The sequence below is a fragment of the Mustela nivalis genome (genome assembly GCF_964662115.1).
Source record: "Mustela nivalis genome assembly, chromosome: 1".
Classification (NCBI taxonomy): Eukaryota; Metazoa; Chordata; class Mammalia; order Carnivora; family Mustelidae; genus Mustela; species Mustela nivalis.
The window spans coordinates 147,143,591-147,158,775 of record NC_139020.1 but is presented as its reverse complement, the minus strand read 5'-3'; the positions used below and the strand labels follow the sequence as shown (position 1 = coordinate 147,158,775).

General features: G+C 44.6%; 1 long non-coding RNA gene across 2 annotated transcripts in view; it reads left to right on the top strand.

Annotated features, from left to right (window-relative positions):
- Nucleotides 1-6,093, top strand: part of LOC309861987 — a 112,657-nt gene extending 106,564 nt beyond the window's left edge. For both annotated transcript variants that reach the window (XR_014310269.1, XR_014310270.1), the window contains one exon: nucleotides 4,474-6,093. This is a non-coding gene — a long non-coding RNA (uncharacterized lncRNA). The remainder of the gene's footprint in view (nucleotides 1-4,473) is intronic.
- The last annotated feature ends 9,092 nt before the right edge of the window (nucleotides 6,094-15,185 follow it).

Here is a 15,185-nt window from a genome sequence, read left to right as displayed (position 1 = left end):
CTATGTTGGTTACTGAACATGGCAAGTTGAATAAAACCCAATCTAAGGACGCTAATAGTGTGTTAGAGTCACTCATTGTTACTTATAGAGTTCCCATCATTGCCCCATTCTGGAGTGGAGAGAACATATTCACCTTTAAATAAGGCACCTTCTGGGCATTTGAAGACACCTTGCCCATCTCTTCAAAATCTTCCCCAAGTTAAAACCCCAGGTTAGTCTGGTCATAAACCCTCTGACTACGTGCTCAAGACTCAGATTATGACAGCGCCCTCCTGTGGATGACATGAATACAGGGCACAGAATTGAACCTGAGCTCCAGAAATGATGGTATTGCCTTAGCTGGAAGAAACCCCCTCCTCCTTGCCGCAATAGATTCTGAGACTAGGACTGCAGTGCATGGAGTTTATCTGGGCAGTGGTCCCAGGAGATACCAGTAGGAAGGTAGGAAAGGCAGCCAATGCAGAGTGGCCACAGATTATCACTGTGGGCAACCAAAAGCCCAACCCTCCCAGGGAATTCTGGGAGACCACATAAGGCATGCTATCAACAGTCCCTCAAGGACAGGAGGCTGGGAGCTATCCCCCAACTCCCACTTGTCATGGGGTTAGACCTCTCCAAAGGTTCTCTTCCAAATTGTCAAGGCCTTGAAAAACAAGACTGAGAAACTGTCATAGATTAGAGAAAACTAAGAACACTTGAAGGCTAAATGCAACATAGTGGTCTAGATTAGATCTTGGAACAAAAAAAGAGCCTTAGCAGAAAAGTGGTAAAGTTTGAATGAAGTGCATAGTTTAATAAATAAGGTTGTATGGATGCTGATTGATTTCTTGGCTTTGATAAATGTGCCATGGTAATATAGGATGCTAATATCCAGGGAAACTTGTGTGAAAGGTACACTAGAACTCTCTGTACTATATTTGCAGCTCTCCTGTGAATCTAAACTTATTTCAAAATAAAAAGCCTTTTAAAAAAATGTTAGATACCTTTCAGTGCAATAAAAGTCTACAATATTTTTTTCATGACTGCTTAGCATTTCATTGTACAGAAATACCAAATTTTATTAATCAATGTCTAGTTTCCCCCCCCCCAAGTTTTTCTGTTTTAACCACATTGAAATAATAATTCTCTTAATTTCATTTTTGTGTACTTGCCTTTAGGATAAATTCCAAAAGGTAGAATTTCTGGTTTCATTTTAAATTCTTTTTTCCAGGGTTTGAGGGCTCTTGTGCCATTATTCTTGTGACTTGTGTCTTGTATGGAACTTGTGTCCAGTGCTATTCCTTGGACCACACCCCACATGTTAAACTCAGATCTCTAGAGGTATAGGTCAAGGAATCAACATTTTCACAAGCAACCCACTGACATTTGAAAAGGCTGATCTGATCTTGACTTGAAAAAAAAAAAAACAAAAAGAGAAAGAACTTAAAGGGGTTTGTAGGTACCTGGATTGGCCCACGGAGTCCACAAGGCCTGAAGCGACACCCCATATGCCACCTTGGTTTTTATGGCTGAAGAGGCTAACATCCCACAGGCGATGACACCACTCATGCACCCAGCAATTAGTTTTGGGGTGTAGACTCTGCAGAGCATTCTGGAGGAAACCCAGGGTTGCAGCTAGAGTGGAGGAGCTTTGTTCTAATCCAACAGCAGAGTGAAGTGGAAAAACGAGGGAGAAGCTGAACAGCCATTACCTCAGACTACCTCTCGTCTCTGCAAACCCAGGAGCTGCAGATGGACATCACCTTCACTGCCTGAATTTGAGGAGAGGAGAACAATGTTTCTTTTTGCCAGAAAAGCTATCCTTCCTGATTTTAGGGTGACCAATTCATCCTGATTTGCCAGGACTTTTCCAGTTTTCCCACTGAAAACCCCATGTGCTGGGAAATACGTCAGTCCCAACTTGTGATCACCCCAAGTGGCCTAGAGAGAACCCTCCCTTCACAACCATGTGGCTAGAACAAGTTCCAGACTCAGATGTTAAAGGAGGAGTCCAAGATGCTCCCTGAGTCCTCGATCTAACTTCTCTTCCAAAACGCCCCTCTCCTTTCTCCCAGTTCCTTCCTCCACCCAGGCAGCCTGCATCAGCTCTCTAGTTGCCTTCTAGGCACCAGGCAACTCTAATTCAAATATCAAAAGTCACCTCTTCCAGATAGACCTCCTGCCCTCTCCATAGGCTGAAATGACAAACCTTATGTTTGAAATGACAAACCTTATGTTCCCTGTGTCAGAGCACTCAATCCCTCACCAGAAGAGTTGGCTTGGGATGAAGTTTATAGAGGGGCCCCCAGCCACAGACGCCCACCTCACCAAAGTCCTATTCTCCCACTTAGCAACCATGTGACTCTGAGCAAGTAATTTAACCTCTTTAATCTTGCTCGTTTTATAAAATGGCTTAATAATGCTGCTTGCCTCATAAATGGAGTACTAGATTAGATTAACTCACCACATAGTAGATGCTCATTGAATGTTCTTTGAATAAATGAATGCATGGCTACATAGAGTTGAAAAATTCAACTCAGAGCCAAAAGCTAGCCATCTAGGCAACACTTTGTTCTTCTTTTCCTTATCCCATCTACTACCCTATTTCTCTAGACTTGTGACTTCCTTGACCATGGCTATTCTTAACCTTCCCAGTGCTATGGACCCCACTGGCACTCGGTCCCATAGATCTCTTCTCAGAGTAATTTTTCAGGTGAATTAAACAAAGTAACAGATTATAAAGAAAGCTAATTATGTTGAAATCATTATTAAAATATGAGATATAACGTGTGACACAGCAACTGTATAGCTTCTATATTAACACATTAAATAAAGTCTAGCGGTAGGTCTAGTCACTGTTATTTGAAGTAACAGTGAACGTAATGATATCTTAAGGGAACTTCAAAAACATTAATGATAAAAAAAAATCCGTGATTTTTCTTGCTGATAGTCCTGCTAATACTACACTTTGTTGCATATGTTGATAATTGATAGAAATGCTAAATTTTACCTAGAGGTTAGTAGAAATAAGGATGTAATGGTTCACCTAGCCAGGTTCGCAGACCCACTGACCTCTACCCTTCGGCCCTTGAGGGGATGTGTGTATTAGGCCCAGGTTATGAAGCCAGCAGACATAGCAGACACATGTGCTGTGGGGCCTAAGGCTCATACAACTCAGGGACCTCTCTTGAGGAAACAACACAAAATTACTAATACAAAATTAGGCATGACAACAAATACTGAAAATGAGAAAAGAAATAACAAATTATAAATACTGAAAGCTGGAAACACAAACATCACAAAATCCCAAAAAATAGCATTTTATTTTTAATAAATAACCACATGACTCTTGTCTACAATATTTTTTTCTGCATTTATGTATCTGCTTTCTTTCTGACTGCTTCATGACATGACAGCACTTTTATAATATTTTTCTACAGAGCCAATAGAAAGACCTTTAAGTTTTTTTCTCTAACATGGTAGAGCAGATTTCTTTTTTTTTTTAATCAACAGTTTATCAAGCTTTCTTGTAACTTTACAACATATTACTGATAAGGTCGCAGACATTTTTAGGATGATTATCAAACTTGAGGAATCTTCTCCAAGCTGGAAATCCTTCCAGGGTGTTTCAAGTTTTGTTGGGGCGGGGCTTGTTTTTTTAATACTTTATTTATTTATTTATTTATTTGAGAGAGAGAGAGCACACCCACAAGTGGGAGGGAGGAGGCAGAGGGAAAGAGAGAAGCAGACTCCCCTCCAGGACCCCGAGATCATGATCTGAGCCCAAGGCAGATGCTTAACCAACTGAGACACCCAGAAGCTTCCTCGATTTTCTTCTGTAGTGGCTCATCTTTATGCTCTGAGTTGGAGGCACTCATTAATGAGTCTGTCACCCACACCACCACCAAAGTGGCCTCCTGGGAGGCTGATGCCATCACATCTGAGGGAACTTCTGTTCTGATGAGGCATTGTAGAGAACGGAATCCTTCACTCATATGTATCTGGCAGGTGAAAGGAGTTTCCTCAGACTACATTTTGAATCTTCTTCCTCCTCTGCCCTCCACGTGGGTCTGGGCTGTGTACCCTGGTCCGTGTTCACACTGTGTGACAATCTCAGGCCCTGCACCTTTGAGATGCGGTGCCCCCGGTGAGTCAGCTAGTGGGTGGTAAGAGAATTCTTAGAAGTCGTTCCCACATGGTGTGATCCAGCATGACTTAAGCTAAACCCCAAAGTGACCATGTACCATGCCCTCCCACACCCAACTAAATGAGTGACCAACTCCTCTCTCCCTAGGCTGGGTCCTCAAACTGCCTTGGCCGCCTCAGCTGCACCCCACCCAGGGGCAGTGTAGGGTATGTGGTTAAACTGCCATGCTTTTGCAAGTTTTACAAAAACATGTCACCCGCAAGCACTTTGTGAGGTCCTTCCCCATCCTTGGAGGGGGCGTGTGTAAGTAAAACAACCTTAATAACAGAAACCTTCTGTTTCTTCAGCTTACAGAGATCAGCCCTGCTTCCAGCTGTGGGTGACAGAAAACAGCTTATTGCAGCTCCCAGAAGCAGAATTCTCGCCAGTGCACATACTAGAAGTCAGAAGTGGACAATTTGAAGGATCCATCCGGTAGTTTCCCCAGGGACCCGATTTCTCTCTGCCTTTCATCTCTGCTCTCTGTGTAACCAGCGTCATCTTATACCTGCATCCTCTCTGTTCTCAAGATGGCTCTCAGAGGCCACTGGCCATCAGCCTCCTCAGAGAACTTTCTTTGCACCTCCAGTACTCTCTCCTTGAGTCTGACTGGCCCAAAATGGGGTGTCCTTCTTGCCCTAAGCCAATCTCAGGCCAGGTCATTGCAATGACTTTCTACCCAATCAAGTTGGTCCCTGGAACTGAGGTCGAGATCCCAACCTTGCTGCTGCCTCTCCAGATGGTTAGAGGAATCAGACTGTTGTAGTCTCACAGGGACCAGAGGTCAGCTCTGGTCAGCGGCCTGCTGGGAACACAGAGTCATTTTCAACACTGTTTCTGTAGAAGGATGTGTTCAGAGCTCCAAGCCATCCATTCATTCTTCTGTTTATTCAGTAAGCTTGCAAGGGTGCCTAATGGGCCAGCCCTGGGCTAGGAACTGGGGCAATCAGAAGGGACTCACATGCTGTCCTCATCCTCCAGTGCTTGGGTCTACTGAGAAGTGGAAGTGAGCAGACCACCAGAATGGACAATAATGTTAAAAACAAAAGGAGTCAGGACAGTTCTGGAGGCAAGACTTCCAGGTTCATGCTCAGGGGGAAGGTGAGGAAGAGGCTGGTGCAGAAAGAATGATCCAAGGGTCAGAGGCCCCAGCGAGGGGAGGGGCGGGTCGCTCTGAGTTGCTGGAGAGCAAGGGAGTACTGGGTCAGAGCTACCTTGGCCTGCTGGCAGGCAGTGGGCGCCTGGCCAGGTCTTTACGTTGCCTTCAGGCCTAAGCTGGATCCTGAAGGTGATAATGCAGGTTCCTGAGAGAGGGTGACATAGTTAAATTCAGGTTTAGAAAAGACTGCTTAAGTAGCTGTGGAGCAGTGACAGGAGGGATGCCAGCCAGCAGCTGAGCAGAAATTACTTCAAATCCTGTGTAGTTGGCTGCCATGGCGTTCCCTCTGAAATAGCCCTACCCCCACCACCACACACACACACACACACACAGAGATTTACCAGCAATTCCTGAGAGAACCCAGAAAGTCACCAAAATCAGCTTGCATTCCAGTTTGGGGCCATTGTCAGTTGTCTCACAGTTGCTTTGCGTGTGTGTTTATGTGTTCAGTAGTGTATGTGCTTCTTCATGTGTGTGTGTATGCATGTTATGTATATGTGTGCATTTGTGTATGTGCATATGTGTTCGTATGTGTTCGTGTATATGTGTGTGTGTATTCATGTATGTGCGTGTGATTGTATGTGTGTTGGGTGTGGAGGTTGGTCAGATACCAGCCTTTCCCCTTCTTTACTTAATAGTCAAATACTTTGCAGAGATTTAGAGGCATGTATGAAAGAGAGAATTGAGCTCAGTGTCTCTGAGAAGCCCCTCTTCCCTTGAAAAGCATAAAATAGAGAAGGAAATGCTGGTCAAAGAGATAGCACCAGCTCTGCACTGAGTCAGGATACGACTGTGGGACAGATATTTTATGTTCCCAGGTCTCCTGTCTCCTCCCATGTAAAACAGGAAAGAGACTTCCCAGTTCTGCCTAATTCCTGGTAGATACAGTGGAATGGAGAGCATACGTTTTGGAAATAAAAGACTACTTCCTTTTCACAGGGCACCTGGGTAGCCCAGTCGGTTAAGCGTCAGACTCTGGACTTTGGCTCTGGTCATGATCTCAGGGTTGTGGGATTGGGTCCCACATTGGGCTCCACACTCTTCAGGGGATCTGCTTGAGAATTCTCTCTCCCTCTTCCTCTGCTTCTGCTCCTTACCTCACTCATGTGCGCTCTCTCACTCTCTCTCTCTTGTAAATAAATAAATCTCTTTAAAAAATGAGTTCCTTTCAGAATCATCTATGGAACAGTTACCACACTGGACTGTCAGCTGATCTAGACTTAGTAGTCTTGTGATGAATCAGTGCTCCCAAATTCAGACTGGAATGGCAAATGCCTTCCCCACACTCTGGGGAAAGACAAGAGGCTCAAAGTATCTTATACATACTTGGAGGAGATGAAGACTTAACCAGATCTGACTTTGGAAGATGAAGAGTAACTTCCAAACAAAAAACATATTCTCATCTTCAAATAAGACCGGGAGGGAAGAATAGAAAGCCCAGGGCACAGGCAATACTCAGTCCCTCTGAGGACAACAATACGGGGTGATGAGGCAGTTGCCAAGTGTACTGGGGGAAAATATGCAGACAGATCCAGACCAACCCGAGGTAAGTAATCAATCAGTAAACATTTATTGAATACTTAGTATATACCTGGATGAATACTATTCCACCGGTCCTTTGTGGGTTTTGTTTGTTTGTTTGTTTACTGTGGTTAAATATACATAACACAAAATGTGCCATTTTAACCATTTTTTCTGTGGCATTATATATATTCTCACTGATGTGTAGTCTTCACCATGCCCAGAACTCCTTCATTTTCCCCAGCTGAAACTCTGTCCCCATTAAATGTGAATTCCATGTGTATGAGTATCTACAATAGTCAAATTCACCAAATCCTTTAAGCAGATACCATTTTTTTACACTTAATTTTTTAAAAGATTTTATTTACTTATTTGAGAGAGAGAGCATGAGAGTGGGGAGGGTTAGAAGAAGCAGACCCTCCCCTGAGCATGGACTCCAACGCAAGACTCGATTCTGGGACTCCAGGAATCATGACCTGAGCTGAAGGCAGTCACTTAACCAACTGAGCCACCCAGGCACCTTTATATTTAATTTTTTAAGTAATAGGGAAATGGGTACAGCACTGACACTTGGATTCACTGATTCACTCATGTATTCAATTGAGCTAGTGTGCCTGAGTGTGAACAACAGAATAGTTGTCCTCTGTCGCTTGATACGAACTATAGAGAGACAGGAAAAACATAAAAACGCCTCAGTAACTTCTGAGCAGCATTTTTCAGAGGGCTGTGGGAGAGCTGGCAACAAGGAGAAAGGATGTATTTTTGAAAGGATAAAGCCCCCTTATTATGGCATTACACAAAATTCCTGCTGCTACAGTTTCCTTCAGGAAAACTCCAGGCGCGGCCAGTACCGGTGTGTGTGAAACAATGAAGACATTCTGAAGCTCTGTTTTCAAAGCCAAGAACGAGCTTCAGGAGTGCAAGGAAATGTCACCACAAAAGTCTGGGGAGATGGAGGCACCCCGCAGACCAAAATGATTCAGCTTTTCTCTGCACTATTGTTCCCTGGCACACCTTGCCTTGCTCTCCCTGAGTGTGGAAGGGGCAGCCTTGCAAAGGGAAAGCCTTTTGTTAGTCATTTCTTAAGCTCCAACTGCTGTTTGACTCTAGGTGACTGACAGCATTAAGGATCAGGAATGTATATTACCTCTTTCCGTGTGTGTGTGTGTGTGTGTGTGTGTGTGTGTGTGTGTGTGTGTGTAAATCAGAGAAGCCCATATCTGTTCTCTGGTTTTCCCCCAAGGAAGATGGAGCTACATGGTTGCCCCACTTGCTTACGTGATATCTCGGGGTAAGCTCTTTCCACCTCTGCACTGCTCACATTTTTGGCCAGATAATTCTTTATTGGGGGTAGGGGGGAGGCTGCCCCGTGTCATATACAAAGTTTAACAACATCCCTGGTCTCCACCCACTAAAGCCTAGAAGCACTGCCCCCTGACACACAGTTTGTGGTTATGACAACCCAAAATGCCTCCAATCATTGCCAGGTGTCCTCTGGGAGTAGGGTTGCCAGATTTAGAAGATAAAAAATTAAAAAGATGCCTGGTTAAATTTGAATTTCAGATAAGTAAGGAATCTGTTTATTATATTTGGGACATACATATACTAAAAATATTCATTTGGGGGGGCAAAGTCACCTCCATCTTGGGAGCAAAATTACCCCCAGTAGAGAACCACGGATCTAGGGTGACCAAACACCCCAGTTCACCCAGAACTATCCTGATTTTAGTGTTAAAAGTCCAGCATCCCAGAAAACCCTTGAGTACCGAGTGAAATGGGACCGTTGGCCACTGTAGAAGATCTACCCTCAATCCTGCATGCTGGTTTCAGATTTGGGGCTCCATACAGCTCCCCACAGCCCTTGGGAGGTGCTGACACTTTCAGTGCATGGAAAGTCTTCCTTGCAAGATTGACAGATAGGGCCTCCATGGGAACTACTAAATGGTCCTATTTTTTGCTGAATTGATTTGCAAACACAACCAAAACATTACCAATAATGGCTTGAGTCAGCCTTCAAAGTGGCCTATTGATTTTGAAGGCCTCAGAGCAGATTATTCTTCCCAGAAAAAAACATCCATATCCCAGATATTTCACCTTAAATAATCCAATACCAGAGCTAATGGGACTTCCCCACCAACAATGAGACTGTAAGTATGCTTTGGTTTTCCTATAAATCCTCAAGATGGATTTTTTTTTTTTTTTTGGTGGGTTGTTGTTGCCTTAATTCAGAATTGTATTGACTGGTCTCCCCCTGCATCCTAGGCCGTTACTAAGCAACAGCAGTGGTTTTTTTTATCCCCCTGTCATTTTATATTGGGCAGAACAGTAAAGTGAGGTGGATTGGAGGTTGAGGGTTCCAGAAGCTTCTTATGCACTAATGTTGTTATTGCTACCCATGGTTTTAGTCCACCACAGACGCCATACCATACTTTTTACATTTTTTTCCCATAGGACTTGACTTTTAGCAACATAAAAAGGAAATCTCTCTTGGGTTTCTTGAGCCCACCAAGTTTCCAGTCACTTAACGGCCACCTTATGCCTGTATTATTTGGTAGTGTATGGGGCTAAAAATACAATGTTCTCCAAGAACTTGGAAATGAGGCTTTTCCCCAAGAATTAAACTGAAAAATTTCACAGACGATGGCTGTGACTAATTTGGTAAATGTGCTATGAGAAGTCTGGGAACACCACATAATTCCCTTAGGGCATCTGGACATATCATAGCTGAGCACTAGAGACTGCCCACACCTGTTCTTTGCACCACTATACACACACCTAGTCCCACTGGTCGCTTGAAATTAGTCTTGGTGGGTATATTTATACCATGGAACTTGGCAAATACTATGAATCAGGATTTGTTTTGTTTTGTGTTGTTTCTGTTGTTTTTTTGTTTTTACTAGAGAAAAAGCATTTACTAGTCCACCATTGAATAGGCCTAACCAGTTGAGTGTGACCATGTCATAAAAAGGACTGTATAAACAGCCCAGGATTGAAACAGGAGCCCTGAGACTTGGCATTTTTCTATGATAGGCAGGGGCACAAGGCCCAGCCCTAGGAGACCCCGTCCCAGAGTCAAGGGTGTCCTGTGTGTTGATTGGCTTCAAGCTCCCTCCAGGACCTTTAGAATGTAATTTAGCTTCCCAAACTTTGGGTTATAATGCTGGCCAGTTCTCTTTCTCATCATGCATTAGTAAATCAGCATTCCAGGCTTACATACCCATCTTGGGAGCATGATGTAGTAGTTACTGGCTCAGATGTTAAAGGAGTCACATCCTGAGTTTGGACCTTAGCCCTGCTACCTTCCAGCAGTGTAATCTGGAGCACATTGCTGTTAGTGTCCTCACCTTTGTCCTTCTCCCTGATTGATGATCCAGCTCAGCTCTCCCCATCTCCACAGAGCTTTTACCTACTCTAGCATGCACTGATCATGTCCTTCTCTAAACCATTTATTTTGTTTTATTTCTAGTCTTCTCTCCACCAACTAAGTTTTACGATGCTTGAAGACAAGGACGGTGCTTTATATGACTCCTTTATTCCCAGAAAGACCTGTCCCTGTACTGTCCATGTGGCAAGTGCCTGCTACAATTTCATTGAGAGTTAGTTAATTAATACAGATTCTTGGGGACATTCCAGGTGGGCTACAAGGCATGTTTCATACCAACCTATTAAAAGTGTCTAGCCCCCCACTGCCCACTCTGTGCTCTTCCCTGATTTCTTATCTTAGTGGGTGTTTTTGTCTCAAGGACATCACTCCAACCTTATCAGTTAGGTGCTTTGGGGTACAAACAACAGAGGATTCCAATGCACAGTTGGCTTCAACAATAAGCAAGTCCAGAGGCAATATAATCTGAAGGTGGATACAGATCAACAGACAGGTGATACAGTCCTTGGAGACCTAGTAACCTTCCATCCTACCATTTAACCATCTTTGATGCTGGCCTGTCTTTTGGATGATAGGAAGATGGCATAGCAATCTCAGGCACTTATGGCAAAGTCCACAGGAAGAAGGGTTACCATCTCTCTCTGGGTTTCCTTCTTAGGAGAGCATAAACCTTCCTGGCACACCTCCTCCTCCACTGCACACAGGCTTTCCCTTGTGTCTCACTGGCCAGGAGAGGACCACATACCCTTTACTTAAGCAATCACTGGGCACAAATGATCCTCTCACCAAACATCGTTACTGCTCCTCCAGGTTCTGCTGACTCCCCCATCAAAACAGGGGAGTAACTTTTCCCTTTTTTATAAATCTAATAAATTAATACAAAAATTCCTTTAAATTTTAGTGAAAAGAATTGTAGCAGAGGCGATCAGTGCCCTGCCAGTATTCCTCGGACTTTATTATTATGATATGCAACAACCAACTCCAAACCCAAGTGTTTCTATCTCTGAGCTTGAGGCCTTTATCCAGAACCTGGGAAAGCAGCTTTGTTCCCAGGAAGCAGGCCAGAAGTGCTGGGGCATTATCATCCCAGCCCCCAGAAGTCCTCAATCTGTGATTCTCTGAGACCATGTATAAACACTAGCTCCCTCACACCTGGAGTTGGGGAAGAGGAGGACAGATAACCTGAGGTGTGTTTTTATGCTGTTTCCCAGATTTCCCCATTTCTTTAAACTTCAGGCACCCTCTGGCTCACCCTCTGGCCCTACCTCCTCAGAATCCCCTCACCTTCTGGAAGCCTCATCTTGGGGTTTGCTTTTGAAGGAACATGAGCTAAGACTTCCAGTTAAATCTACATCCTTGTCTCCCCTTGGAACCCAGACATAAGAGAACTAAACGATCTAGAAGAGAGACACCAAGTTTGTGTTCAAAACATCCTCTCTGCCCATTCCATGTGGAAGTGCCCAGTACCCAGTAGATGCTTCTTGTGCATTGACTCCTTCTCCTCCTTCTTATCCCCAGAATCACATTCTCAGTAGAAGCAGAACTAGAAGCAGAGCAAGGTGCTCTGAATTTGTAATTCAGGCTTTCAATTTCTCTTTGATTACCTAACGAGACTTATTGTCACGTAATTTAAGAGAGCTGCTCTCTCACAAACAAAAAAAAGTGGAGGGGCAAAGTTCAGAAGTGGGGCAAAGAAAAGAGGGGACAAGGAAAGACAAAGACCTCAAAATATTATCTGCAAAAGGCCTTGGTCATTCTGGGGGGGGTTCAGCTATTAAAGGGGATGCTGAACTAATGGGTGTAGATTACAGAAAGCATGGTTTTTCTTATCTTTTTGATGGAGGGGATGTCAGTATGACTGTCCTTAAGAAGTCCTGGTACTGTAATTATTCTAAAGAACCAAGTGATATTTAACTCAGGCTGCAGCTAACCCTGTTCCCTGCACGGATCACCTCTCCCAGGTCATAGCCTTACCTGGGACAATCCTGACAGAGGCCTCAGTCCCTTGTACTGCAGGCTGGGAGCCAAGTGCATTTCAGAATGTAGAATGTATTTTAGAAAGCTGGATTTGGTGCACATCCCACATCTTATACCACACCCCGAGGGGGCTTTGGGACCTCTCCTAGTCAATGGCATTCATATTTTTGCAGCGGCATGTATGCATATTCTCACTAAGTGAGATCAATAAAGGCTATAAATAGTCTCCCCTTGGTGCAGGTGAGATATTTCTAGCAAATGAGATAAGTCTGATCAGATTTTGCTGCTATTTAGATTACAACTACCTTTTGGTTTTCAGAGCTTTTTGGATCTTGACATTGTGGCTAAGGCATTAAGGAATAATAGAGGCATGTTTTCATACCAATACATTAACATTTCAAAAAGTAAGTGAATCCTGGTTCTCATCCTATGTGAAGCCTCACCAGTACCCAATTGTGAGAGCCCAGGTGGAGCTAGAGAAGGCCCCAGACTCCCAATGCCTGGGCTAAGCTAGAGTCCAAGAACCACTTATGTTATATATCACACAGTTGAGTTGAGGGGATCCCCTGTGAAGCTAGACACTGCTGGAACCCCAGAAGTGAAGCCAGCCAGCAAGAAGGTGGCCAAGGCAGTCCTCAAAGAGCCATATCCAGTGTCATATCTTAGAGACAGTTATGGGGACGGCATGGTCAAGGCTTAGGCTAGGAACAAGGAGAGGGTAGGAGGACAAGACATTCTTATTTGTCACTGGTGTAGCACTGCAGGCAAGTCAGCTGGACAGATAAACAATGGCTGAGATGGACTTACCTTCGAAGGCTCCAGTGACAAGGTGCACTTATTGCCTGGACACAGAGGCTCTGGTCCTCCCCCATGTGAAAGGATTAGGTCATCGGATTAGTGAGGGAAGGTCAGGCCTCAGGGGATGGCAAGAATAACTTCTTTCCTCTAACCACTTAGTGGCATATCTAGAAGGTGTGTTTTAGAGCATGCTGTAATATCTTACCCATCAATTATTAAAAAGCTAAGTGACTTTTGTCTTCTCTTCCCAGCAGAGTATAATTCATAAGGTGGACAACTTGGATTTGATTATTTCACATCTAAAACTCAAACCTTAGCTTGCAAACCTTTGTTTGGATCTGAGTACAGGGCACATAGTGGAACAGAGATACACATAAGGTTAACATGTGGACAGGGCCATGTCACCTGCCCATCCCCAAGCAACCCATTGACATAGGGTCCAAGAGCCTCCTGACAGAAGGACTTGAACAATGGCAATAATCAGAGTTCTGACACATAAATAAGGCATGCTTTGTGAACTGAAGGCAAATCTCATGAGGACATACCCACAAGGCCAGAGAAGCACCAGGCATGTTGCAGTCATCACAACATAACCGTTAAGATCAGGTATTATTCTAGGCATTTTACATAAATTAACTCAATCATAATAACCTCATGGGGAAGCATAGCTTGTGTTTTGTGTCCCACATCATGGCCCCTCACCTCACCCTTGATTTCAATCCGGCTGCAATGGGAAGCTTCCTTCTAGGACACGGCCCCCAGGCATGTGCCCACAGCTTGCCTCTTGAGTTCGCAGACTCACTGAAGCTGCAGAAGCCAACTCAGTCCTCTGAAGGGCAGGGCAGGTAATCCCTAGTGCCTGACCCCACTCTAGGCAGCTCTCCATCAAGCAGATTTGGGAGCTATGAGTAAGTGCTCTTGCCACTTTTCTTCTCAAGGTCAATCCTGGGGGGCTCTGCACACTTCTCAGAGGTCCCACGACAACTGGGCTCCCACTGCAGCAGTACTGACCTTGATAAGGTGCCTTAGTGTTGGTGCTTCCCTCCTTCCCTACTCCTTTCCCTGCTTTCTCACTTCTGTTTCCTGGGGTCATTTTCCAAATATACATGATGCACCCAAGTCCTTGTCTTGTCTCTGCTTGCCAGAGACCCAAACCAAGAAAAATAGTATTATTACATAGATTTTTTTCTTTTATAGATAACTGGTCCAAAATGAATATTTGCTGTTGACCAAGTAAGTTAATGAGTATGAGGTTGAGGTGGGAGAATGGTTTGAGCCAAATATCAAAAAGGGAAGGTAGGGTCATCAGTGGAGAGGAGCAGAAGGAAGATGCCTCACCAAGTGGTTTGTGCCCCTGGGACTGAGGGTGTTCTGACATCACTGTGCAGACATTTGTACAGACCTCAAAGAAGAATGGATGTGGCTTGTAGGAGAGATTACACTTGCCTCCTACTGAAATCTGAGGCTCCTCGGGGCCCAAGTAGCCTTGCCAAACTTGCCCCATCACAGATTGCAGTCAAGAGGAGCTCATCCTCTTGTGCCCTCACAGTAAACTGCAGAAACCTGTTCCTGAAGACCTCACCTAGATGAGGGCCTGCAGTCCCAGAGGGTCTCTGGCTTGTTGGGAAGTTGTGGCAGACTTGGGGGACATGTAGCAGCAGGTGGCTCAGTCTGAAAGATGGGAGAAGAGTGGGGGGCCCCCAATGCTGTCAAGAAGGGCTGCAGGAGACTGCCCACTAGCAGCCCTGCAACCCAAGCTAGAGTTTCTCAGCATGGCCAGCAGCCCCCATAGCAAGGCTGGGTTAGGCAAGGGATGGTGACAACACAGTGGCCACCAGTAACATGTTCTGACTCAGTAGCCCGCATACGCTGTTCTTAGAGAATCCCAGAAGTACCTTGACATGGGGTTTGCAAAATACTGGAGTTTCTATGAGCAATTAATGTGACATAATTTGTCCCTGTGAATGGTGAGTCTTAGAGACAGCTGGTTACAGTGCTGTAACTTAGAGAAATATGCCTAGAGTTCCTCATCCAGCCTCACTCAATGATGTTGACCACAGTTTCCGAAGACAGGCTGCCTAAGCTGGAATTCAGCTTGGCCACCTACTAGCTGTGTACCTAGGACATGTCTATAATGCATTTGCCTTTTTTGTAAAGTGGGTACAATACTAGTAATTGCCAGG